This window comes from Carcharodon carcharias, chromosome 1 (genome assembly GCF_017639515.1).
Source record: "Carcharodon carcharias isolate sCarCar2 chromosome 1, sCarCar2.pri, whole genome shotgun sequence".
Classification (NCBI taxonomy): Eukaryota; Metazoa; Chordata; class Chondrichthyes; order Lamniformes; family Lamnidae; genus Carcharodon; species Carcharodon carcharias.
Window position 1 is genome coordinate 237,822,075 of NC_054467.1, and position 26,675 is coordinate 237,848,749.

Genomic DNA, 26,675 nt, shown 5'->3' on the forward strand with positions numbered 1-26,675 from the left:
TTTTCCCCATACAGCATGTTCCACTCTAAGGTGCCTCAATACAATTGTACTTTTCACCTCAGGCATACAGCCTGAGGGCAAAAACATTTCAAATTGATCATTACAGAGTGCAATGGAGTTCAGCTTTTTTTCCATACAGTGTGTTCCACTCTGAGGTGTCCCAGCTCTTGACATTTGCAATGTACATCCCTGGTCAGGTATACAGCCCGAGGGATTCTACACAGTTTCCAGCCCTCATGTACAATAGCTCAAAGGCATTGGACTGCGACCTTTCCTCATCATGCCTCTGGGGCAGCTGCCCCAAGCTTCAGGGTGTCCCTCAGCACACAGTGCTGGACCTTGAAATGTGCCAGTCTGCAACACTTGGTCGAGCAACAAGTCTCAGGCAGACCAAAGAGTGTCTTTCACCACTTGATGGTCCTCCAGCCGGAGCTGATGTTTATCTCATGTACATCCCTGGGAACAGCTCGTGAAGCAGAGTCTTGGGCCATGGAGCTACTTGGGATGAACTTTGACAAAAACCACTGCATCTCTCAGAGTCATAGAGGTCTTCAGCACAGAAAAAGGCCCTTCGACCCATTGAGTCTGCGTCAGTCAAACAAGTGCCTAACTATTCTAATCCCATTTTCCAGCACTAGATCCATAGCCTTCTATGCCATGGCATGGCAAGTGCACATCCAAATACTTCTTAAATGTTATGAGTGTTTCTGCCTCTACCACCCCCACAGACAGTGAGCTCCAGATTCTCACCACCCTCTGGGTGAAAAAATTCTTCCTCACATCCCCTCAGAACCTCCTGCCCCTTACCTTAAATCTATGCCCTCTGGTTATTGATCCCTCCACCAAGGGGAAAGGTTCCTTCCTGTCTACCCTATCAATGCCTCTCATAATTTTATGCACCTCAATCATGTCCCCCCCCCAATCTCCTCTGCTCCGGGGAAAATAAGCCCAGTCTATCCAATCTCTCCTCATAACAAACTCTCCAGCCCAGGCAACGTCCTGGTAAATCTCCTCTGCAATCTCTCTAGTGCAATCACATCCTTCCTATAATGAGGAGTCCAGAACTGCATGAAATACTCAAGCTGTGGTCTAACCAGCATTTTATACAGTTCCGGCATAACCTCCCTGCTCTTATATTCTATGCCTCGGCTAATAAAGACAAGTATCCCATATGCCTTAACCACCTTACCTATCTATCCCGCTACCTTAAGGGACCGGTGGACATGTACACTAAGGTCCCTCTGATCCTCAGTACTTCCCAGGGTCCTACCATTCATTGTGTATTCCCGTGCCTTGTTTGTCCTGCCCAAGTGCATCACCTCACACTTATTCAAGAAGGGATGAAGGGATAAACCAGGGAGCTACATACAAATTCCATTTGCCACTGATCATCCCATCTGACCAGCTGGTCTATATCCTCCTGTAATCTAAGGCTATCCTCCTCACTATTTACCACCCCATCAATTTCCGTGTCATCCACGAACCTACTAATCAACCCTCCTATATTCAAGTCTAAATCATTTATATATATCACCAACAGCAAGGGACCAACACCGATCCCTGTGAAACAGGCATCCAGTCACAAAAACACCCCTCAACCATCACCCTCTGCTTCATGCCGCTCAGCCAATTCTAGATCCAATTTGCCAAATTGCCTTGGACCCCATGGGCTTTTACCTTCATTATCAGTCTCCTATGCGGTACCTTATCAAAAGTCTTGGTGAAGTCCAAGTAGACTACATCAAATGCATTGCCCTCATCTACATACCTGGTCACCTCTTCGAAAAATTCAATCAAATTGGTCAGACATGACTTCCCCTTAACAAAACCATGCTGACTGTCCTTGATTAATCCTGCCTTTCCAAGTGTAAATTAATCCTGTCCCTCAGAATTGCTTCCAATAGTTTCCCCACCACTGAGGTTAGACTGACTGACCTGTAGCTCCCTGGTTTATCCCTTCCTCCCTTCTTGAATAATGGTACCACATTGGCTGTCCTCTCGTCCTCTGGCACCTCTCCTGTGGCCAGAGAGGTATTGAAAATTATTGCCAGCGCCTCTGCTATCTCCTCCCTTGCCTCTCTCAACAGCCTGGGATACATTTCATCCGGGCCTGGAGATTTATCTGCTTTTAAGCCTGCCAGACCACTTAGAACCTCCTCCCCTTCAATGCTAATTTCTTTAATTATATCACAGTCCTCCTGCCTGATTTCCATATCCATGTTGTCCCTCTCACTTGTGAACACCGACACAAAGTATTCATTTTGAACCCTACCTATGCCTTCCGACTCCACATACAAATTACTGCTGGGGTCCTTAATGGGCTCTGCTCTTTCCCTAGTTATCCTCTTACTCTTAACATGCATAACTTGGGATTTTCCTTTATTTTACTTGCCAATGTTTTTCCATGCCCCCTTTTTGCTCTCCTAATTTCCTTTTTAAGTTCCCCCTACACATTCTATACACCTCTAGGGCTTCTGCTGCTTTGAGCCCTTGGTGTCTGCCATAAGCCTCCCTTTTCCTCTTTATCCAATCCTGTATATCCCTCGACATCCAGGGTTCCCTGGATTTGTTGGTCCCAGCCTTTATCCTTCCTGGAATATGTTGGCCCTTTACCCTCCCTATTTTCTTCTTAAATGAGTCCCATTGCTCTGATGCAGATTTACCTAAAAGTAGCTGCTCCCAGTCCAGTCTGGCCAAATCATATCTGATCTTATTAAAATCGGCTTTCCCTTAATTTAGAACTGTGATTTCTGGCCCATCCTTGTCCTTTTCCATAACAACCTTGAATCTAATGGAGTTATAAACTCTCTCCAGACCTTCTTTGCAAAGGCACATTCCACAAGGAGATGGACAATGTCTCTTCCCCACCACATCCACCTCAGGGGCAACGTGCAGAGGGGATGAGACTCCAGGCTTGTAGGAGGGATCTGACAGGGAGGGCCCTTCCCACCACCAGCCAAGCTACAACTTGGTGCTTGTTTACCAGTGCCAACATATTTAATAGGATTGGGCAGGGGAGCAATGCTTTCTCATTGATTACATCGTAGTCTGCTTTCCTCACCAGCCACTGCACAGTCACTCTTAACATGTTTTCCTGTGACAATGGACAATCTATCCTGCCATCTTTGCTGGATGCTCAATCCTTCATCACTCCTGCCAGCCTTTTTTTATATTCATTCACAGGATATGGGCTTCGCTGGCTGGGCCAGCATTTATTGCCCATCCCTAATTGCCTTGAAGGTGGTGGTGAACTGCTTTTCTGAACCGCTGCAGTCCATGTGGTGTAGGTACACCCACAATGCTGGTAGGAAGGGAGTTCCAGGATTTTGACTCAGCAGCAGTGAAGGGACGGTGATATATTTCCAAGTCAGATGGTGAGTGACTTGGAGGGGAACTTCCAGGTTGTGGTGTTCCCATGTATCTGCTGCCCTTCCCCTTCTAGAAGTGGTCATGGGTTTGGAAGGTGCTGTCTAAGGAGCCTTTGTAAATTTCTGCAATGCATGTTGCAGATGGTACACACTGCTGCTACTGTGCGTCGGTGGTGGAGGGAGTGAATGTTTGTGGATGTGGTGCCAATCAAGCAGGCTGCTTTGTCCTGGACAGTGTCCATCTTCTTCAGTGTTTTGGGAGCTGAACTCAGCCAGGCAAGTGAAGAGCATTCCATCACAATCCTGACTTGTGCCTTGTAGATTGTGGACAGGCTTTGGGGAGCCAGGAGGTAAGTTACTTAGCAGGATTCCTATCCTCTGATCTGCTCTTGTACCCACAGTATTTATATTGCTAGGCCAGTTCAGTTTCTGGTCAATGGTAACCCTCCAGGATGTTGATAGTGGAGAATTCAGCGATGGTAATGCCATTGAACATCACGAGGCAATTGTTAGGTTCCCTCTTGTTGGAGATGGTCTTTGCCTGGCACTTATGTGGTACAAATGATACACTTGGACATGGAATGCTTCAGTATCTAAGGAATCGCGAATGGTGTTGAACATTGTGAAACCATCAGTGAACATCCCCACTTCCGACCTTATGATGGAAGGATGGTCACTGATTAAGCAGCTGAAGATGGTTGGGCTGAGGACACGACCCTGAGGAACTCCTGCAGTGATTCCTGGAGCTGAGATGACTGACCTCCAACAACCACAACCATCTTCCTTTGTGTTAGGTATGACTCCACCAGTGGAGAGTTTTCCCCCGATTCCAGTTTTGCGAAGGCTCTTTAAAACCACTTGGTCAAACGTGGCCTTGATATCAAGGGCAGTCACTCTCACCTCACCTCGGAAGTTCAGCTCTTTTGTCTATGTTTGTACCAAGGCTGTAATGAGGTCAGGAGCTGAGTGGCCCTGGTGGAACAGAAACTTGGTGTCAGTAAGCAGGTTATTGCCAAGCAAGTGCTGCTTGATAGCACTGTTGATGACCCCTTCCATTACTTTACTGATCATCGAAAGTAGGCTGATAGGGTATTAATTGGCCAGGGTGGATTTGTCCTGCTTTTTGTGTAATGGACATATCTGGGCAATTTTCCACATAGCCAGGTAGATGCCAGTATTGTAGCTGTATTGGAACAGGTTGTCTAGGGGCACGGCAAGGTCTGGAGCACAAGTCTGCAGTACTATTGCCGGAATATTGTCAGGGCCCATAGCCTTTGCAGTATCTAGTGCCTTCAGCTGTTTCACGTGGAGTGAATCAAATTGGCTGGAGACTGGCATCTGTGATGCTGGGACCTCCGGAGGAGGCCGAGATACATCATCCACTCAGCACTTCTGGCTGAAGGTTGTAGCAAATGCTTCAGCCTTACCTTTTGCACCTGATGTGCTGGGCTCACCTATCATTGAGAGTGGGGATATTTGTGGAGCCTGCTCCTCTAGTGAGATGTTTAATTGTCCATCACCATTCACAACTGGATGTGGCAGGACTGCAGAGCTTAGATCTGATTTGTTGGTTGTGGGATCACTTAGACCTATCTAGCACTTGCTGCTTATGCTGTTTGGCATGCAAGTAGTCCTGTGTTATAGCTTCACCAGATTGACACCTCAGTTTTAGGTATGCCTGGTGCTGCTCCCGGCATGCCCTCCTGCACTCTTCATTGATCCCCTGGCTTGTTGGTAATGGTAGAGTGGGGGATATGCCAGGCCATGAGGTTACAGATTGTGTTCAAGTACAATTCTGCTGCTGCTGATGGTCCACAGCACCTCATGGACACCCAGTCTTGAGTTGCTACATCTGTTTGAAATCTATCCCATTTAGCACGGTGGTAGTGCCACACAACATGATGAAGGGTATCCTCAATGTAACATGGGACTTCGTCTCCACAATGACTGTGCGGTGGTCACTCCTACCAACACTGTCACGGACAGATGCACCTGCGGTAGGCAGATTGGTGAGGATGAGGTCAAGTATGTTTTTCCCTCTTGTTGGTTCCCTCACCACCTGCCGCAGACCCAGCCTAGCAGCTATATTATTTAGGACTCAGCCAGCTTGGTCAGTAGTGGTGCTACTGAGACACTTTGGATGGATGGACATTGAAGTCCATTCTGCGCCCTTGTCACCCTCAGTGCTTCCTCCAAGTGATGCTCAATATAGAGGAGGACCAATTCATCAGCTGAGGGAGGGTGTTATGTGGTAACTAGCAGGAGGTTTCCTTGCTCATGTTTGACCTGATGCCATCAGACATCATGGGGTCCGGAGTCGATATTGAGGACTCTTAGGGCAACTCCCTCCTGACTGTATACCACCGTGGTGTCTGGGGCATGATCTGTAAGATACGATTCCGTGAGGATGACTACGTCAGGCTGTTGCTTGACTAGTCTGTGAGACGGCTCTCCCAATTTTGGTACTAGCCCCCAGATGTTAGTAAGGAGGACTTTGCAGGTGGACAGGGCTGAGTTTGCTGTTGTCCTTTCTGGTGCCTGGGTCAATGTCGGTTCGTCCATCCGGTTTCATTCCTATTTCAAGACTTAGTCACGGTTTGATACAACTGAGTGGCTTGCTAGGTCATTTAAGACTCAACCACATTGTTGTGGGTCTGGAGTCACATGTAGGCCAGACCAGGTAAGGACGGCAGCTATCCTTCCCTAAAGGATGTTAGTGAACCAGGGGGGTTTTTACGACAATTGACAATGGTTTAATGTCATCATCAGACTTCTAAATCCAGACTTTTATCAAATTCAAGTTCCACCATCTGCCGTGGTGGGATTTGAACCCACGTCCCCAGAGCATTACCCTGGGTGTCTGGATTACTACTCCAGCAGCAATACCACTCCACTTTCGCCATCCAGAAACTGCTGCCTTGCGCACACTTAAATACGGTGCCCTGCGTGAGGTAACAGTTTGATGGGCAAATCGGAAGTCGCTAACCAGTGATCCAGCGTGTTGCCTGTCGCTGCATAATTAATGAGGTGGGAATGGGATGATACAGTATGAAAAGCCGCCATTGCGGCCGGCAGATAAAACGTCCATTTTCCCACCTGCTACCGCAGTTAGTGCAAATCTGAGAGGATTCCACCCTAGGACACAGTTCGTGAAAATGAAAAAGCAGCTTCTAAAAGCCAAAAAATAGACTCCAGAAATAAAAAAAAATTAAACCAAGCAGTATGTTTTCCTCAAAAAGAGCCCTCGGGGGGAAAAAAAACATTTTTACCTCTGATGTAAACTTTTGTTGATGCAGATCTTTACCACGGAGAATGGTGTTGACAATACTACATCTGCCTTTGACAGCACTCTTAACAACACAAAAGTACCTTTATAAAAGCTTTGATTACTCACTGCCCCATCATTTCCAATGTTACCGGCATTACTCTGTGGTATATACACAAAAAGGCACTTTTAAAAGGAACATTTGTCAGTTATGCTCCCCCTGATTTCAGCAATGCTTCCTGTTTGTTCATTTAACAGAATTCTGGACTCATGCAGGCAAAAGCTGGTCAATGCTCTCCCAACCCCAGACACATGAGCTGGGGGCTCCTGATTCTCTAAAAGACAATGGCAAGCACGGCAATATTAGGTTGGCCAGCACTGCGTACATGAGTCTTCTCAACACTCACCTGTGCATCTCACTCACAGGTAACTTCATTGCCTGGAGCACAACCTGATGTCGGCAAAGCTCGTCCTTAGAGAGTGGCACAGCACTGCAATTCCTCCGCATATCAAGGGACGGGACTACGTGTTAAGATTCAGATCTGGCTCTGCCCTCTTCAACCACAAGCTTACCCAACAAGTTTGGACGCCAGTGTCCTTAACTCTTTCAGAGCAAAGTTTGTATGACAGAGGAACAACTCGAGCACTATTTTCATTGCTCTCACCAGTAGGGTTGCCCATTCTGGTTGGAGGTATTCCTGATGTTCTATCATAAGGCCTCTCGCCTCCTACTGCCCCACCCAGCCTTCTTTTCCCAGCTCCAACATTTTGCTTTAAAACTATTAAGTTTCATTTTCTTTGAATATTCTGGTTTACTAGTTTTCACAAAAATGAAACTTTTCCTTAACGCCATCATGTGGTTTTCCCACAGCAACAAGCAGTAGATTAATCTCTAATTTCAGAAGAGTCCAGGACAATGCCAGAGTGGAACCCAATCTACCAGACATCTCTCAGAGATTGATGGTATGTCAAATTCGGTGAGGTGCACGATTGGCTGGAGCAATTACTTGGAGCCAGGCCAACAGCACAGCAAGGATGGTTTCAAAGGCTAATATCCCTCATGAGCAGTGTCCATGGAGAACTGCTGATAGGCTACAGCAGCCAGAAACTGCCTCACCCCGTATACTGTGCAGGAACACCATTGATGGACCTACAGTTCGGGCAACCTGCCTAATAGCCATAATTGAAAGCAACACCCAGTAAAATTGTGTGTTCTGTGCGTAGACAAGTTGGCCCAGCATTAGGGTCTCACTGTCTCACACTAATCATTGACAATTTCTGCAGAGGGATCCCTCAGACAAAATTTAAGTCACAGAATGAAGGATCTACGTTGGCCTGCAGACCGGGAGAACTCTCCTGGTCTTCTGCGAATAGATCTTTTAGGTCCACCCGAGAGGGGGGGAGGGGGTTTCGATTCAATATCTCATCGCAAAGATGGCACCTCCAACAGTATAGCACATTGAAGGGAGAATCCGACAGATGTCAGGGGTGAGAGAGTGAGAGATATTGCACTAAAGTGCCAACTTAATTCCCTGGAGTGGGACTGGAGCCAATAACCTGCTGACTCTGTCTGAACCTACATTTTCAACCTTCCAAGACCTTTTGGGCAATGCTAAAACAATCTATCTCCTAATGGTTCCATTTGTGAGGCACTGCCCTCGAAAGGTAACTGAACCAGAGAAAGGGTTAAAATTGCTTCATGCAATATTTAATAAGATGATAGGAAGTTGGAGCCTCAGTCGGCCATTGACCCCATGGATCTGCTCTGCCATTCAATAAGATCATGGCTGATCTGATTGTGGCCTTAACTCCAATTGCCTGCCTGCCCCTCATAACCTTCGACTCCCTTGTAGATCAAAAGTTTGTCTAACTCAACCTTGGATATACTCAATGACCCAGCCTTCACTGCTCTCTGTGGAAGACAATTCCAAAGATTAATGACTCTGTGAGAAAAGAAATTCCTCCTCATCTCTGTCTTAAATGGGAGATCCATTAGACCCAGAAAGTGGGATCTTCCGGTCCTACTCACCACCGGGATCATCCGGCCCCTCCAAAAGTTAATGGGTTTCTGGCTGGGCTGCCAAATCTCCTGTGGCTGGTCTCACTGAGACAGGGCCAGAAAATCCCAGCCATTATTTTGAAACTATGCACCCTAGTTCTAGATTCCCCCATGGAGAGGGCGGGGGGAACATTCTTTCAACATCTACCCTGTCAAGTCCCCTCAGTATCTTATGTGCTCCAATAGGAGCACCACGAATAAGTAATGAATGAGTTAACTTTAAATCCAGTAATACCTTTGCAAAAGCAACACACCAAGGAAATCATTAATGTTTTATCACGTCCACAACTAATATAGCAGAGTGCAGTTTTAACCCTAACCACTGTGCTAACCTAACAGTGAATCATGTGCACCTGACTCCATAATCAGACTATAATAAAACAAACTAAATTCTTACAAAGAATCTAGGAAAGTACATGGCCAATCCCAAAGGCTGATACCTCCCGATTGTTCATGCCCTCAGCATCTTTCTGCCTTGCTGTTAAATGTTTCCATACTAAGTGCCACTCTGCTTAATACATTCCACACACGTTCAATAGCAGTCTGCGTTTCCCGCCGCTGCACATCGGGAACCTAATTTCAATACTTCAGCATCTCATTATAAACCCTGCCCGTCGGAATCATCCCCCCCACCCCGACAAATTTACTGCCTATGTCGGCATGTCTTCAGAATGACTGCCTTTTTAAAAAATTCATTCATGGGATGTGGGCATCACCAACTAGGCCAGCATTCATTGCCCATCCCTAATTGCCCTTGTTCAGAGGGCATTTAAGAGTCAAGCACATTGTTGTGGGTCTGGAGTCACACGTAGGCTAATCCTGACATCCCAGGGATTAGTCTGCTGAACCTCTGTTGCACTCCCTCTTTGGCAAGTACATCCTTCCTTAGATAAGGAGACCAAAACTGTAGACAATACAAATGGAAAATTAAAAACTGTCCAGTGTGCAACTGTGTTACCCAGAACACAAGGACTCAATGTCCAATCCACAAATACATCCCATTACTCCTGATACAATTATCTGACTTAGACTAGGTAAAACAGCAGATTTTCCTTTTTTAAAGGGCATTAATGAATCAGATGAGTTTTTACAACAACCATTTCATGATCATCAATAGACTTTTAATTCCAGATTTTCATTAAATTCAAATTCCAGCTTCTGTTGTAGCAGGATTCAAACCCAGCTCACCAGAGGATTATCCTGCATCTCTGGATTACTAGCCCAGCGACAATACCACTATGCCATCACCTCCCTTCCTCATGCCCTGGGTTTGGTTACAGTAGCTGTAATGGTTATGCCATTAAACTAGTGATGCAGAAGGCCGGCCTAATAATCCAGAGAATGCTGCAGAGACACCCTCAGTTTGGCAAAAGGTCTTGAAAGTAGTGTTTGGCCCCTGACTTACACAGGCAATTCGCCTAACGCCTGTTTCAGGCAGAGACCCTGGTCAGTTAAAAAGCGGCCAAACCAATGCTGCAAACTGCACGAGCTGATTCCATGCATGCCACGTGCTGTACTGGACCCTGCAGCATCCATTTCAATCTGAGACTTTGTCTGGTTTTTGCAGTGGATTGGTTGAAGGTAAATCTTCCCATAGTATCATTAAAAGAAGAAAAGGCATTCTCCCAGTGTCCTGGCCAACATGCGTCCCTCAATGCAATACAGTTAAAAAGAGTTCTGGTCATTCTTTGACTATTGGTGGGATCTTGGTGTGGTAACTTTGCTTCTGTGTTTACATACAAAACGATAACGATTGCACTTATTTTGGGACATTCGGACATTATGTTAAGGTATAATATATTAGTTTGTTCTTTTCTCCCTTCTGAAGGGATGTACTTGTGCTAAGGAATGGGTCCACCCAAGTGGCTGTTTTTCATGTCTGTACTTATAAAGCAGCCCCGTGGATTGTGAAGTCACGCGTGATCTTCTCCTCATCTGACTTCCATTTATTTTATGATTGTATATCATCTTCATATTACTAAAAAAAAAAATCTTGAATGATTAAATTCTGAAACTGCCTCTGCCCACTTTAGACCCCATGGATCACATCCTGCAACTCTGGTTAACATGAAACAGCGTTCAAAGTTAACCTTTACAATTCCACTTAGCTTCAGATACATCTTTGAGATAGCCTCTTATTTGTCACAAGGCTGGAACTGCATTTCCAACATCAGCAGGAAGGAAGCGACCAATGATGATGAACAAAAGAGACCACCTTGCTAGGCACAACCCACCGACTACCTTACTATACAATATTGCAAAGTATACCATGTTCCTTCCGTGATCTGCGCACAAGCTTTTACTATATTAGTGTCTTTCTACATCATTAGTCAATGTGTTTTTAGCTCAGTTTTATACCTGCAATCTACATCATTAGTCAATGTGTTTTTAGCTCAGTTTTATACCTGCAATCATTAGACATGCACTTACTTAGCGCTGCAAAGCTGAGTCCGATAGTACAGGACACACAAGGCTGTGAACATGATCGGGGTAAAGCTACAGTGACCCATCCTGTGGCTGCTGAGCACATGGCCTTACTGTCAGAGACAGCTGGTACTCGGCTGATTGGTTCCTCAACACCGCTTAAAGTGCAGCAAGCTCTTTTGGACCTTTGAAATGCAGATGCAACCCTGATGAAGTGGCTTTGGTGTTCCATGAAGCTCATGGGTAATGCTAAGCATCATCCGCACCCCCATTCAATTAGATCATGGCTGATCGTCTACCTCAATGCCACTTTCCCGCTATATTGCCATAACTTTTAATGTCATTAGTCTTGAGCATGCTCCACAGCCCTCTGGGGTAGAGAATTCCAAAGAATCACCACCCTCTGAGTGAAGAAATTCCTCCTCACCTCAGTCTTATTCTGAGACTGTGTCCCCTGGTTCTAGACTCACCAGCCAGGGGAAACATCCTATTTATATCTACACTGTGACGTCCTGTGGGAATTTTGTAAGTTCCTGTGAGATCACTTCTCATTCTTTGAAACTCTAGAGAATAAAGACCCAGTTTCCTCATTCTCTCCTCATTAGATAATCCCGACATCTCAGGGATTAGTCTGCTGAACCTCTGTCGCACTCTCTCTTTGGCAAGTACATCCTTCCTTAGATAAGGAGACCAAAACTCTGGACAATACAAGTGGAAAATTAAAAACTGTCCAGTGTGCAACTGTGTCACCCAGAACAGAAGAACTCAATGTCTAATCCACAAAATACAAGGAGACATCACAGTGGTACATTCCATTACTCCTGATGCAACTATCTGACTTAGACACCTTGACATAAAATCATAGTTGCTGCCTTATATCTACAAGAGCCATTAGAGAGAAGAGAAAAGACAACGCTGGAGTGAGAGTTCTTCTAACCTTTCTACTTAACTCAGTCCTGACAGGAGGGATCAGAAATATTAGTGCGAACTCACTGGCCATGGATATGAACCCCAGCAAGGAACCAATACCGTGAGAATAAGAAAGTTGGCAAGAGAAAATATATTGGACCCAGGACCTCTACCACCTAGAACAAGGGCAGCAAATAGATGGCCCTCCAAGCCACGCACCATCCTGGTTTGGAATTATACCACCTTCCTTTCATTGTCGCGGGGTCAAAACCCTGGAACTGCCTCCCTAACTTCACTGTGGGTGTACCTACACCACATGGGCTGCAGCGGTTCAAGAAGGCAGCTCACCACCACCTTCTTCTCAAGGGCAATTAGGGATGGGTAATAAATTCTGGCCTAGCCAGTGACACCCAGATCCCATGACCAAATAAAGAAAAAGAAAAAAAGATGCATTTTTATAGCACCTTACTGCATTTTCAGGATGTCCCAAAAAATTTCATAAACTTTGGATTCCTTCTGAACTGCAGCTGGTTGTTATGGTCGGCCATTATATCAGCCAATTGGCATAAAGCAAGGCCCCACAAACAAATGAAGTGTCCTGGTGGTGGTTGCTAAAAGGAATATCGGCCAAGACACTGGGAAATCTCTCCAAGCTTCAAAGTGGCATGGGATCTTTTACATCCCCCCAATAGGGCAAGGAGGGCTCCAGTTTAAAGGTTCATCTGCAAGATGACACCTCTGGCACTGCAGCACTCCCTCAATACTGCACCAAGATGCCAACTGTGCGCTCAAATTTGATTTGAAATCCCCATAACCTCTTTAGAGGGTATATGTCCTCAAATGGGTCAAGCACCATAGGGACGGCACTGCATCCACAACTGCACATGTCCTACAGACCTAGACACATGCAAGCAACTAAAGCAAAACACTGCAAGAAAGTTTCACACGTGCTACAAACTGGTGACAAAAGGACAGACATTTCCTTGGGACAGCTTTCCTAAAAGCAAAACACTGCAGATGCTGGAAATCTAAAACAAAAAAACAGAAAATGCTGGGAAAACTCAGCATCTCTTCACAGATGCTGTTGAACCTGCTGAGTTTCCCCTGCATTTTCTGCGCCCCCCCCCCCCCCTTCATCCCCATCACTTTCCTGTTCTGAGGAACCAACGATGCCTTTCAGTTGCTGCCAAGTAGTTTCAGAGGGAACACAAGGGTCGGGAGTTTCGCTGTGTGAGGCCCAGAGGAGAGTCCTGTCAGGCCGCTGGGGCTGAACACCACATGGAGCTACAAAAAAAAAGGGACTGGGGCGCGCGTACACTCAGGAGGAGGAACCAGGGCGAACCTGGTAAAGATAAAGTTATTTCAAATATGCTCCCGCCTGTATAGGGAAATCTGAAGGAGTCAGTTTCACCACCTGCCAGGTGCCTCTCAGCACCCTCACACCCACCCACCCACACATATATATATATATATGTAGAGAGAGAGAGAGTGCCAACCCTTTCAGCGGCTGCTTCTAAACAGTGAGAGAAACATAGAGGACCCAGGCAAAGCAAAACACAAGGATAAATACCTCCTGCATAATTTACTACCTTGCAATTGTTCTTGGATTGCGGTCTGGAAGAAACTCGTTAAACCACAGATTGGTTGGGCGGAGGTAGGTAGGTGGGTGGGTGGGAAAGAGTTCAGAAGCTTTTTTAGACTTGGAGAGACCCCGGCTAGAAACCAATTGATTGGTTGAGGGACGCAGCCCTCCCGAGTGGTTTGAATGGGCTGGAGTGTCTCTCCCTCCCTCCCTCTCTATCCCTCTCTCTGTCTCTCTCCCCCCCCCCCCCCACCCACTCCACACAATCTGTTCTCTCTATAAACCTTTTTTTAAAAAAAGAAATCTCCATACAAGACGCGTCGGAAGACATATAAATCTGTGAGCAACTTGCTCTCACTTAGAGAATATTCCACACCCGCACCTTTATTAAATGCAAAATGACAAGGATCCCCACGGTGCCTTATCCTCTAACGAGACAATACCTCACTTACCCCCCCCCCCCCTCTCACATGGACTGGGAGGGGAAGGGGAGGGGGGTTTGCAGCATGTATGCAACATTTTATTATCCCCTCTCTTCGCAAAAGTTTTCGCAAAAGAACGAATATACAGGAATATTAAAGAATGCGCGATTTGAAAATCAATATCCAAAGGGAGATTTAAAAGCCGGGTTTACAAAAAAGAGACAATTATTAATTTTTCTACCCCCCCCCCCAAAACACCCCACCCAAAACACCCCCCCCCCCACCCCCCGAACACCCATCGCCAGGATAATTTTGCGGTCTGGCGGTGTCTCCTGGGCTGTTTAATAATAAAACCAAAACAATCAGTTACTGAATAAAATAATCACGGGGCGAGAATAATACCATCCCTTCCGACCGGTCTGACCGTTAAAACACGATTTTCTGCAAAGCAACGTTAAAATTAAACCCCAAACAAAACTGAACACTCACCAAAACGGGGCCGGCCACTCGTCTGTATCCTGAAAGCAAAATGAATCGGTTCTCGCCTGCGGTATTTTTTTTTGTTGTTGTTGTGTTTTGACTTGACTTTTTTTTAAAAAAGTGTGATTTTTAAAGGAATAGGCAGCAGTTTAAATGAATGTGGGGCTCTGATTCCCACCTCCCTCCTCCCTCCACACACACACACACACACACACACAGAGACACAGACACAGACAGAGCTCTTGAGGAGATGTATTAAACGGCGGGAGCCTGAAGAGGCCCTTGTCATTGACAAGAGTCAGTTAACAAGGAAGGAGGGAGGGGGGGGGATTAAGAGCAGGGCATCGCCAGCATGGAGCAGGACTTCTGCTTTCTTCCCAATTTTACATTCGAATTATTCACCAGAGACAGAGGGCAAAAAAAAAATAAAGAAATCAAATAAAAATTGTGCTTCTGAGGTGAATGAACGGGCTTTTTTTTCTCCTCCTCCTCCACTCTCTTTTTGTCTGGTTTTCAGTTCTGTCGAAGGGTCATGAGGACTCGAAACGTCAACTCTTTTCTTCTCCGCCGATGCTGCCAGACCTGCTGAGTTTTTCCAGGTAATTCTGTTTTTGCTTCTGATTAAATATCTGTTAGGTATTGGGTTTGAAGGAGAGACAGAGACAGACAGACAGAGAGAGAGAGAGGTTGTGGGTGGGGAAGATTTGCTGCTCCCTCCGGTCCTGGTGAAGACTTTCACCACCGGGGCGGCCCTGGCTGCTCTGCACTGAAGCCCCGATAAACCAGCGTCAGCGGACAGGAATGTTCTGTGTGGCTGAGGGAGAGAGAAGGGGAAAAAAAAGTACACCGATTTATAGGTTCACATTCCCTCACACCCCGAAACGGGTCACACCTTCTATTGCACATAAAGCTTTCGAGAAGGAATTAAACTGGCTCATTTATCCCTCCTCCCCCCCAATCTCGCGGCCCTGCCGCAATCCCGACGAGGTCCAATGCACCAGACTTTTTTTTGTGTTGCGCCCTCTGTAAGCTTTAACACACTTGTCCAGGGGCCGCCTGAGGATAGGGTTACCAACCCCTCCAGGATTGGCCTGGAGTCTCCCGGAACTGAAGATCAAACTCCAAGACATTGTTGTGTGCAATCCTTTTGAGGGGGGGGGGTGGGGGGGAAATCATCAGGACACTGAAAAAAAGATTGTTTTTTTTTGTCAGTTTCTTTGAACTTTTCTCTTTACCCAGATATAAAAATACTGAAAATGGGAGTAAAAAAAAAAGCTGTTTGGCTGACAGCCCTCATTAACTTGTTCTGCACATTGCACCTCATGAACACAGTGGCAGTAAATTCGTATTTGGAGGAAAGATTCAATACTTGAAACCCAGATAAACTGAATAAGATCTTTTCCATTCTGTAGGAGAAGTAGAAGACTTTCTCCTGCCTGGGTGCATGGTATTATTCAATGTAATTATTTCATACAAGGGGTGTAATTGGATTATATTTTATCAGCAATCCCACAGGGTAGAAAGATCAAATGACTCCTGAGGAACAAAGTGGAATGATTGAACAACATAGGTCTTCACTGTCAGTGAGAAGCATTGGAGCCCTCAGGTAACTCTGTGTGATGCAACTTTTAAGAGGCCAGAGGACAAAGACTGAATGGTTCACAACTGTATCTGTCTTCTTGATCAGCAAGTCTGAAGACCCTCCTGATTGGTGCTTCTCACTGGAATATATTTTCAATATCTACTGTGCAACACAACTTTATCACAATATGTTAATACCTCAAAAATCTTATAAAAGCATTAAGATAGAGTGGGATAATAGGTAAGTAAACAAAAATACAAGATTGAAATCCAATGGAAAAGGCCCTTGAGAATTATGTGCAGGATAACACAGGCTACTGATTCACTATGAGCCCATTACACACTCTTGGCCTGGCAATTTCATCCCACAAGCCTGCTCATCGTAAGCTTCCATGATAAGCAAAATAAACAGAATTCCAGCCATGATTCCATCACTAGTTCGCAAGATAATTATGGATGACAAGGCAATCTAACCTAGCTCATCTCATCCATTCAGAATGACATATGAGCATATGTATTAGGAACATGAGTAAGCTCTTTGGCCTCTTGAGCCTGCTCCACCATTTGATAACATTATACCTACATTATACCAGTGACTGCAACTCAAAAGTATTTAATTGGCTGTAAAGTGATTTGAGACATTGTGAAAGTTGCTGTATGAAGGGAGGTTTTGTCTTCATTTCATCTGCACGCAGTAGGCAGAGTGACTGAAGTAATGATGAAATTGAAGGCCCAATGCTGATTTTCTAAGGGTAATTAATAACAAATATATCAACTGATGTTGGAAAGTTGCTATAAAGAAATCACTGCATTTACAAAATAATTCCACTCTGTAGCTAATACAACCTTACAATTCTGACCTCTCTGGCACCAATCCATAACATACCATATATGGCATTTGCTCCTTTTATACTATTGACACCATCCCCAGGTTTATCAGTCAGACATCTACTAGCAGCTTAGTAAAACTGTACAATAGATTGATTTGCTGATCTGAAGTTTTCAGAGAATGATACAAGATACAAAAATTCAGCACAGTCTTAACTCAAGAACTGGATTATTTCCTCTTTCCCCAGAAACTATCATACAAGTTGTATTGTACACTGTGAATTTACAGCCTAAAATGGAAAAATGTAATTAATAAATCAGAAACTCCAAGAGCAAAAAACAGTGACAACCCCGATCCCACCCTTGCCACCCACACCCTAACCTCTCCACCACTCCTCCCACCCCACTCCTCCAATACCCCCACCTACCCCCACCCATTCAATAGCCTACATTTCCCTCCACCCATCCAACACTGTCCAACCTCCCCCACCCTATCAATAGCCCCCAACCTTCCTCACACCTCCAACAGTCCCCAACCTTCTGACAGCCTCCAAACTCTCCCCACCCCCCAACCTCCCCCACCACTCCAAAGCCCGTAGCCTCCCCCCACAGCCCTCCAACACCTCCCAACCTCTCCTCATCCCTCCAACACACCCCTCACCTCCCCCACCCCTCCAACATCTCCTGACCTCCCCCACCCTCCAACTGACCCAACTACCTCCCACCCCACCCTCAACCTATTCCCCCACTTCCAACGCTCTCTGACCTCCTGCAAACCCTTGAACAGCCCCCACCGACCTCCTCCCCATGCTTCCAACACCCCGTGACTTAACCCCCACTCCTCCAACAGCCCCCAGACTTCTCTGTAAACCTGCAGCTTTCTTTTCAGTTAACAGTCTAATTGCCTTTTAAAGGCTTTGATTGAACCTGCCTCCACCACATTCTCAGGCAATGCATTCCAAACCTTAACTGCTCACCGTGTGAAAAAGTTTTTTCTCATATCGCTTTTGCTCCTCTTGCCAATTAGTTTAAATCTGTGCCCTCTCGTTCTCGATCCTTTCATGAGTGGGAATAGTTTCTCACTATCTACTCTGTCCAGACCCCTCATAATTTTGAATACCTCTATCAAATCTCCTCTCAACCTTCTTTTCTCCAAAAGAACAGTCCTAACTTCTCCAACCTATTTTCATAACTGAAGTTCCTCATCCCTGGAACCATTCTCGTGAATCTTTTGTGTACTCACAACCTTCCTAAAGTGTGTTTTTTTTTATTAATGGGGATGTGGGCATCGCTGGCAGCATTTATTGCCCATCCCTAATTTCCCTTGAGAAGGTGATGGTGAGCGGCCCCCAGAACTGGACACAATACTCCAGCTGAGGCTGAACTAGTGTCAGAAGTGGGGATGTTTGCTGATGATTGCACAATGTTCAGCACCATTTGTGACTCCTCAGATACTGAAGCAGTCAATGTCCAATTGCAGCAAGACCTGAAAAACACTCAGGATTGGGCTGACAAGTGGCAAGTAACATTCACACCGCACAAGTGCCAGGCAATGGCCATCTCCAACAAGAGAGAATCTAAACATCTCCCTTTGACATTCAATGGCATTACAATTGCTGAATCCCCCACTATCAACATCCTGGGGTTACCATTGACCAGAAACTAGCCATATAAATACAGTAGCTACAAGAGCAAACCAGAGGCTAGTAATACACCTCCTGACTCCCCAAAGCCTGTCCATCATCTACAAGGCACAGGTCAGGAGTGTGATGGAATAATCTCCACTTGCCTGGATGAGTGCAGCTCCAACAACACTCAAGAAGTTTGACATCGTCCAGGACAAAGCAGCCCGCTTGTTTGGCATCCCATCCACAAATATTCACTCCCTCCATCACTGTTGCAAAGTGGCTCAGTGTGTACCATCTACAAGATACACAGCAGGAATTCACCAAGGCTCTATAGGCAGCATCTCCCAAAGCCACAATTGCTACCATCTAGAAGGACAAGGGCAGCAGATACATTGGAACACCACCACCTGGATGTTCCTCTCCCAGTCACTCACCATCCTGACTTGGAAATATATCACCTAAATGTGAACACATTTTTAAGTAGATATTTGGTAACACTAAATATTGTTTCAACATTATATGGTAAGGAATCTGTGCCAAAAAAAAAGCTACTAAACAGGTGGGCAATCAACTATTCCTTCACTGTTGCTGGGTCAAAATCCTGGAACTCCCTTCATAACAACACTGTGGGTGTGCTTACTCCACATGGACTGCAGCAGGTCAAGAAGGAGGCTCACCGCCACCTTCTCAAGGGCAATTAGGGATGGGCAATAAATGTTGTCCTCGCCAGTGATGCCCACATTCAATAGAACGATTAAGAAAAAACAAGTTCAATCAAACCGTCTTGGTCTTGTACTCTGTGCCCCTATTATTAAAGCCTAGGATACTGTGTGCTTCAGTAACAGACCTCTCAATCTGTCTTACCACCTTCAATAACTTATGCACACTTACACCCAGGTCCTTCTACTCCTGCACCTCATTACAATTGTATTGTTTATTTTATATTGTTTCTCCATGTTCTGAGAGAAAACAGGGAATTACAGACCTGTTAGCCTGACATCAATAGTAGGGAAAATGCTCGAGTCTATAATAAAAGATCTGATAACAGGACACTTAGAAAATGATGGTGAGATTGAGCAGAGTCAACATGGATTTATGAAAGGGAAATCATGTTTAATAAACAGAAACAGAGACAAGGGATAAAAAGATCATTTTCAGGCTGACATGCTGCGACTAGTGGGGTAGTCCAAGGATCATGCTTGGGCTGCAGCTATTCACAATCTATCAATGATTCAGATGTAATTAAATATAAGATTCCCAAGTTTACAAATGACACAAAATTAGGTGAAAGTGTGCATTATGAGGAGGGTTCAGTCACGCTTCTAGGGGATTTGGAGAGGTGAAGCAAGTGGGAAAAAACTTGGCAGATGGGATGCAATGTGAAGAAATGTGAGGTTATCCACTTTGGTAAGAAAAACAAATGCAATTTACATCAATGGCTTAGATGAGGGAAGTGATGGCGTGGCAGGAAAATTTGCAAATGACACAAAGGTAGGTAGAAAAGTATGTTATGAAGAGAACATAAGGAGGTTTGTAGACGGATATAGATAGGTTGAATGAATGGGCAAAGATTTGGCAAATGGAACTTAATGTGGGGAAAATGTGAAATTGTTCATTTTGGCAGGAAGAAAAAAAGCAGAGTATTACTTAAGTAGAGAAAGACTGCACAATTCCAAAGTCCAGGGGGATCTTAGTGTTCTAGTACGCGAATCACAAAAAGTTAGTATGCAGGTACAGCAAGTAATTAAGAAGGCTATTGGAATGCTGTCCTTTATTACCAAAGGAATTGAACATAAAAGTAAGTATGTTATGCTTCAGTTATATAGGGCACTGGTAAGATGTAAATGCATTGGAGGCGGTTTAGAGGAGGTTTACTAGATTGATACCTGGAATGAGCGGGTGATTTTTATTCATTCATGGGATGTGAACTTGACTGGCTGGGCCAGCATTTATTGCCTATCCCTAGTTTCCCTTGAGAAGGTGGAGGTGAGCTGTCTTCTTGAACTGCTGCCATCCATGTGGTGTAAGTACACCCACAGTGCTCTAATGGAGGGAGTTCCAGGATTTTGACCCAGCAACAATGAAGGAACGGTGATATATTTCCAAGTCAGGATGGTGAGTAATTTGGAAGGGAACATCCAGGTAGTGGTGTTCCCATCTATCTGCTGCCCTTGTCCTTCTAGAGGGTAGTGGTCACGGGTTTGGAAGATGCTGTCTTAGGAGCCTTGGTGAATTCCTGCAGTGCACCTTGTGGATGGTACACACTGCTGCTACTGTGCGTCGGTGGAGGATGGAGTGAAGGTTTGTGGATGTGGTGTTAATCAAGCGGGCTGCTTTGTCTTGGATGGTGTCAAGCTTCTTGAGTGTTGTGGGAGCTGCACTCTTCCAGGCAAGTGGGGAGTATTCCATTACACTTCCGACTTATGCCTTGTAGATTGTGGAAGGCTTTGGGGAATCATGAGGTGGGTTACTCGTCGCACAATTCCTAGCCTCTAATCTGCTCTTGTAGACACTGTATTTGGTCGATGGAAATACCCAGGATGTTGATAGTTTCTGGTCAATGGAAATACCCAGGATGTTGATAGTGGAGGATTCAGTGATGGCAATGCCATTGAACACCAAAGAGCGATTGTTGGATTCTCTCTTTTCGGAGATGGTCATTGCCTGACACTTGTGTGGTGTGAATGTTAATTGCCACTTGTCACCCCAAGCCTGGATATTGTCCGGGTTTTGCTGCATTTGGAGATAGACTGCTTCAGTATCTGAGGAGTCACGAATGCTGCTGAACATCCCCACTTCTGACCTTATGATGGAAGGAAGGTCATTGATGAAGCAGCTAAACATGGTTGGGCTGAGGCCACTATCCTGAGGAATTCGTGCAGTGATGTCCTGGAGCTGAGATGACTGACCTCCAACAACCACAACTCTCTTTCTTTGTGCTAGGTATGATTCCAATCAGCTGAGAGTTTTCCTCTGATTCCCATTGAGTCCAGTTTTGCTAGGGCTCCTTAATGCCAAACTTGGTCAAATGCAGCCTTGATGTCAAGGGCAGTCACTCTCACCTCACCTCAAGAATTCAGCTCTTTTGTCTATGTTTGAACCAAGGCAGTAATGAGGTCAGGAGCTGAGTGACCCTGGCAGAACAAAAACTGGGTGATGGTGAGCAGGTTATTGCTAAGCAAGTGCTGTTTGATAACACTTTATGACCCTTTCCATTAGCTTACTGATGATCGAGAGTAGACTGATGGGGCAGTAATTGGCTGGATTAGATTTGTCCTGCTTTTTGTGTACAGGACACATCTGGGCAATTTTCCACATAGCCGGGTAGATGCCAGTGATGTAGCTGTACTGGAACAGCTTGGCTAGTGGTGTGGCAAGATCTGCAGCACAAGTCTTCAGTACCATTGCCGGAATATTGTCAGGGCCCATAGCCTTTGCAGTATCCAGTGTTTTCAGCCATTTCTTGATATCACGTGGAGTGAATCGAATTGGCTGAAGACTGTTATCTGTGATGCTGGGGACCTCTGGAGGAAGCCAAGATGGATCATCCACTCAGTATTTCTGTCTGAAGATTGTTGGGAATGCTTCAGCCTTACCTATTGCACTGATGTGCTGGGCTCCTCCAATATTGAGGATGGGGATTTTTGTGGAGCCTCCCCCTACAGTAAGTTGTTTAATTGTCCACCACCATTCATGACTGGATGTGGCAGGACTGCAGAGCCTAGATCTGGTCCATTGGTTGTGGGATCACTTAGCTCTGTCTATCACTTGCTGCTTATGCTGTTTGGCACACAAGCAGCCCTGTGTTATAGCTTCACCAGGTTAACACTTCATTTTTAGGTATGCCTGGTGCTGCTCCTGGCATGCTTTCCTGCATTCTTCATTGAACCAGTGTTGATCTCCTGGCTTGATGGTAAAGGTAGAGTGGGGGATATGTCGGGCCATGAGGTTACAGATTGTGTTCGAGTACAATTCTGCTGCTGCTGATGGTCCACAGCGCCTCAGGATGCCCAGTCTAGAGTTGCTAGATCTGCTCGAAATCTATCCCATTTAGCACGGTGGTAGTGCCATATAACATGATGTAGGGTATCAATGTGAAGGCGGGATTTCATTTCCACAATGACTGTGTAATGGTCACTGCAACTGATACTGTAATGGACAGATGACCCTGCGGCAGGCAGGTTGGTGAGGATGAGGTCAAGTATGTTTTTCCCTCAACACCTGCTGCAGACCCAGTCTAGCAGTTATGTCATTTAGGACTCGGTCAGTAGCGGTACTACTGAGCCACTCTTGGTGATGGACATTGAAGTCCCCCACCCAGAGTACATCCTGAGCCTTGCCACCTCAGTGCTTCTTCCAACTGATGTTCAATATGGAGGAGCATTGATTCATCAGCTGAGGGAGGGCAGTATATTGTAATCAGCAGGAGGTTTCCTTGCTCATGTTTGACCTGATGCCATGGGACTTCATGGGGTCCAGGGTCGATGGCAACTCCCTCCTGACTGTATACTACTGTGCCACCTCATCTGCCCTGCTGGTGGGATAGGACATACCCAAGGGATGGTGATGGTGGTGCCTGGGACATCCATGAGGATGACTGGTTGTTGCTTTACTAGTCTGTGTGACAGCTCTCCCACTTTTGGCAATAGCTCCCTGATGTTAGTTAGGGGCACTTTGCAGGGTCGTCAGGGCTGAAATTGCCGTTGTCGTTTCCAGTGCCTCGGTCAATCTGGTTCTTTACACTGAGTGGCTTGCTGGGGCATTTAAGAGTCAACCACATTGCAGTGGGGTAGGATAGGAGTTGGCACATGTATGTGTGCCAGACCACAGCAGATTTCCTCCCCTAAAAGGCATTACTGGGTTCTTATAATGGCTTCATGGTCATCATTCAACTTTTAATTCCAGATTTTTATTGGATTCAAATTCCACCATCTACCATGGCAGGATTCAAACCCAGATTCCCAGGCATTACTCTGGGTCTCAGGATTACTAGTCCAGCAACAATACCGCTACACCATCTCCTCCCCATAGGGGCCCAGAGGAGCATTATTATACAAAATTTGACATTGAGCCATACAAGGGAGGGGGAGGCTGTGACATAGTGGTATTGTCACTGCGTTGGTAATTCAGAGACCCAGGGCAATGCTCTGGGGACCTGGGTTGCCTTGTGAGGAAAGGTTGGACAGCCTGGGCTTGTTTCCACTGGGGTTTTGAAGAGTAAGGGATGATTTAATTGAAATTTTAAGATCCTGAATGGTCTTTTCAAGGTGGATGTGGAGAGGATGCTTCCTCTTGTAGGTGAGTCCAGAACTAGAGAGTACTGTTTTAAAATTAGGGGTCGCCCATTTACGACGGAGATGAGGAGAAATTTTTTTCTCTCAGAAAGTTGTGTGACTTTCGAATTCTCTGCCTCAGAAGGTGGTGGAGGCGGGGTCATTTAATATTTTTAAGGCAGAGGTGGTTAGATTCTTGTTAGGCAAGGGAATCAAATGTTATTGGGGGTAGATGGGGATGTGGAATTTGAAACATAAGCAGATCAGCCATGATCTTATTGAATGGTGGAGCAGGCTCGTGGGGCCCAATGGCCTACTCCTGCCCCTATTTCTTATGCTCTTAGAATATTTCTTAAATGGTGAGAGGGAAGTGTTGAACTTCAAAGGGACTTGGATGTCCTTGCTCATGAATCACTGAAAGCTAACATGTAGCAAGAAATGAAGAAGACAAATGGTACGTTATCCTTTATTACAGGAGGATTTGAGTATAGGAGTAAAGATGCCTTATTGCATTTATATAGAGCCTTGGTGAGACCTCACCTAGAGTATTGTGTGCAGGTTTGGTCTCCTTTCCTAAGGAAAGATATACTTGCCATAGAGGGAGCTCAACAAAGGTTTCCTAATTTATTTACTGGGATGGAGGGATGCATGCATTCTCCATGGCAATGCCTCTACCAATCAGAGTCCACTTGCCAACCAATCAACAGTCTCTTCTCATAGAGTATAAATTGTTGTTTTCCCTTACATTGGTATTCTTGTGAAGTGTCTTGATGAAGTGTAAGATGAAAAGATTTGACATGTCTCTTTTTTCAGCAACACTCAAGTTCTGTACTACCAAATGACTATAATCCGTAATCTGTGATGTCAGCTGAGGGATAAATATTGGTCAGGACACCAGGGGGAAATCCCCTACTCTTCTTCAAATTGTGTCATTGGATCTTTATAGAGCTTAGGTGAAAAGAATGTCAACAACAAAGCAAGTTGCATGTGCATTGTGCCTTTAACAATGTAAAATGGCCCAGAGGAGCATTATTAAACAAAGTTTGACATTAAGCCATACAAGGGAGAGGGAGGTAGTGACGTAGTGGTATTGTCACTCCATTAATAATCAAGTGCCACAGGGTAATTTTATAGGGACCTGGGTTTGAATCCCACCAAGGTAGAATTTGAATTTAATAAAAAATCTGGAATTAAAAGTCTAATGATGACCATGAAACCATTGCCAATTGTTGTAAAAACCCGTCTGGTCTGTAATGCCTCTTTAGGGGAGGAAATCTGTCATCCTTACCTGGTTTAGCCTACATGTAACCTACAGCAATGTGGTTGACTCTTAAATGCCCTCTTAAAAGCAAGGGCAACTAGGGATGGGCAATAAATGCTGGCATAGCCTGTGATGCCCATATCCCAGGAATGAATAAAAACACAGTGAATATTAGGGCAGGTGACCAAAAATTTGGTCAGAGGTAGCTTTTAAGGTGCATCTTAAAGGAGGACAGTGAGGTATAGAGGCAAAGAGGCTTAGAAAGGGAATCCTAGAGCCTAGGGCCTAGCCAGCTAAAGACACAGGCACAGCATTGTAAAAATGAAGGACTGACTCTTTATTGTGAGGCTGATGCTAGCTGTGTCTCTCAGAGAAACAATGGAGAAAAAAAAGTGTTACATTTCTATAGTGCTATCCCCGCCAACAGGTGTTTCAAAACACTTTACAGCCAATGAATTACTTATGAAGTATGATCACTTTGTAATGTAAAGCAACCAATTTGTGTACAGCAAGGTCCCACAAACAGCAATGTGATAATTACCAGGTAATTTATTGTTGTGATGTTGATAGAAGGATAAATATTGGCCAGGGCACCACTTTTCTTTGAAATAGTTCCATGGATCTTTTACATGCACCTGAAAGGACAGACAGAGCCTCCGTTTAATGTCTCATCTGATAGGGGGCTCCTCCAATCATGCAGTACTCCCTCAGTCCTGCACTGGAGTGTCAGCCTTGATCTTTATGCTGAAATCCTGGAATTCAGAGAAGGTTTACGAGGCTAATAGCAGGAAGAGGTAGGTTGTCTTACGTGGAAAGATTAGGCAGGTTGGGCTTGTATCCACTGGTGCTTAGAAGAGTAAGAGATGACTTGATCAAAACCGTTAAGATCCTTGACGGGTTGGATGTGGAGAGGAAGTTTCCTCTTGTGAAAGAATCTAGAACTAGGGGTCATGGTTTAAAAATAAGGGGCCAGTCATTTAGGACAGAGATGAGGAGAAATTTTTTCTCTCGGGGGGGTTGTGAGCCTTTGGAACCCTCTTCCTCAAAAAGAGGTGAAAGAAGAGTCTTTAAATATTTTTAAGGCAGAGCTAGATAGATTCATGATTAACAAAGGAGGTTACAGTCAGATCAGCCATGATCCTGTTGAATGGCAGAGCAGGCTTGAAGGGAGAGATTACTACCAACTAAGCCACAGCTTTTTTTTTAGTTCATAGGATGTAGGCATCACTGGCTGGGCCAGCATTTATTGCTCATCCTAGGCTATTTTAAGAGTCAGCCACATTGCTGTGGATCTGGAACTACATGTAGAACAGACAAGGTAAGGACAGCAAATTTCCTTCCCTAAAGGGTTTTGACAGTTATTTATGGTCATCATTATTTTTATATTTATAGAATTCAAATTTCACCATCTGCTGTGATGGGATTCAAACTCAGGTCCCAAAAGCATTACCCTGGTTATCTGGAGTACAAGACCAGTGACAATATCACTATGTCACCATCTCCCCTGACACAAAAGGAAACAAACAAGTGAAAAGAAGAGCATAGACAGTCAAGGCCTAACTTCAGCCAGCATCAGTGAATCTCAGAGTGCTGTA

At 45.2% G+C, this 26,675-nt stretch overlaps 1 protein-coding gene across 1 annotated transcript in view; it reads right to left on the minus strand.

Moving 5' to 3' along the window:
* The window catches only part of rnf24 (ring finger protein 24), a 167,366-nt gene extending 152,562 nt beyond the window's left edge, over positions 1–14,804 (minus strand). Inside the window, exon 1 of the mRNA XM_041199448.1 lies at positions 14,519–14,804. The gene's annotated coding sequence lies outside the window, so the exon portion shown is untranslated. The remainder of the gene's footprint in view (positions 1–14,518) is intronic.
* Between the last annotated feature and the right edge of the window lie 11,871 nt (positions 14,805–26,675).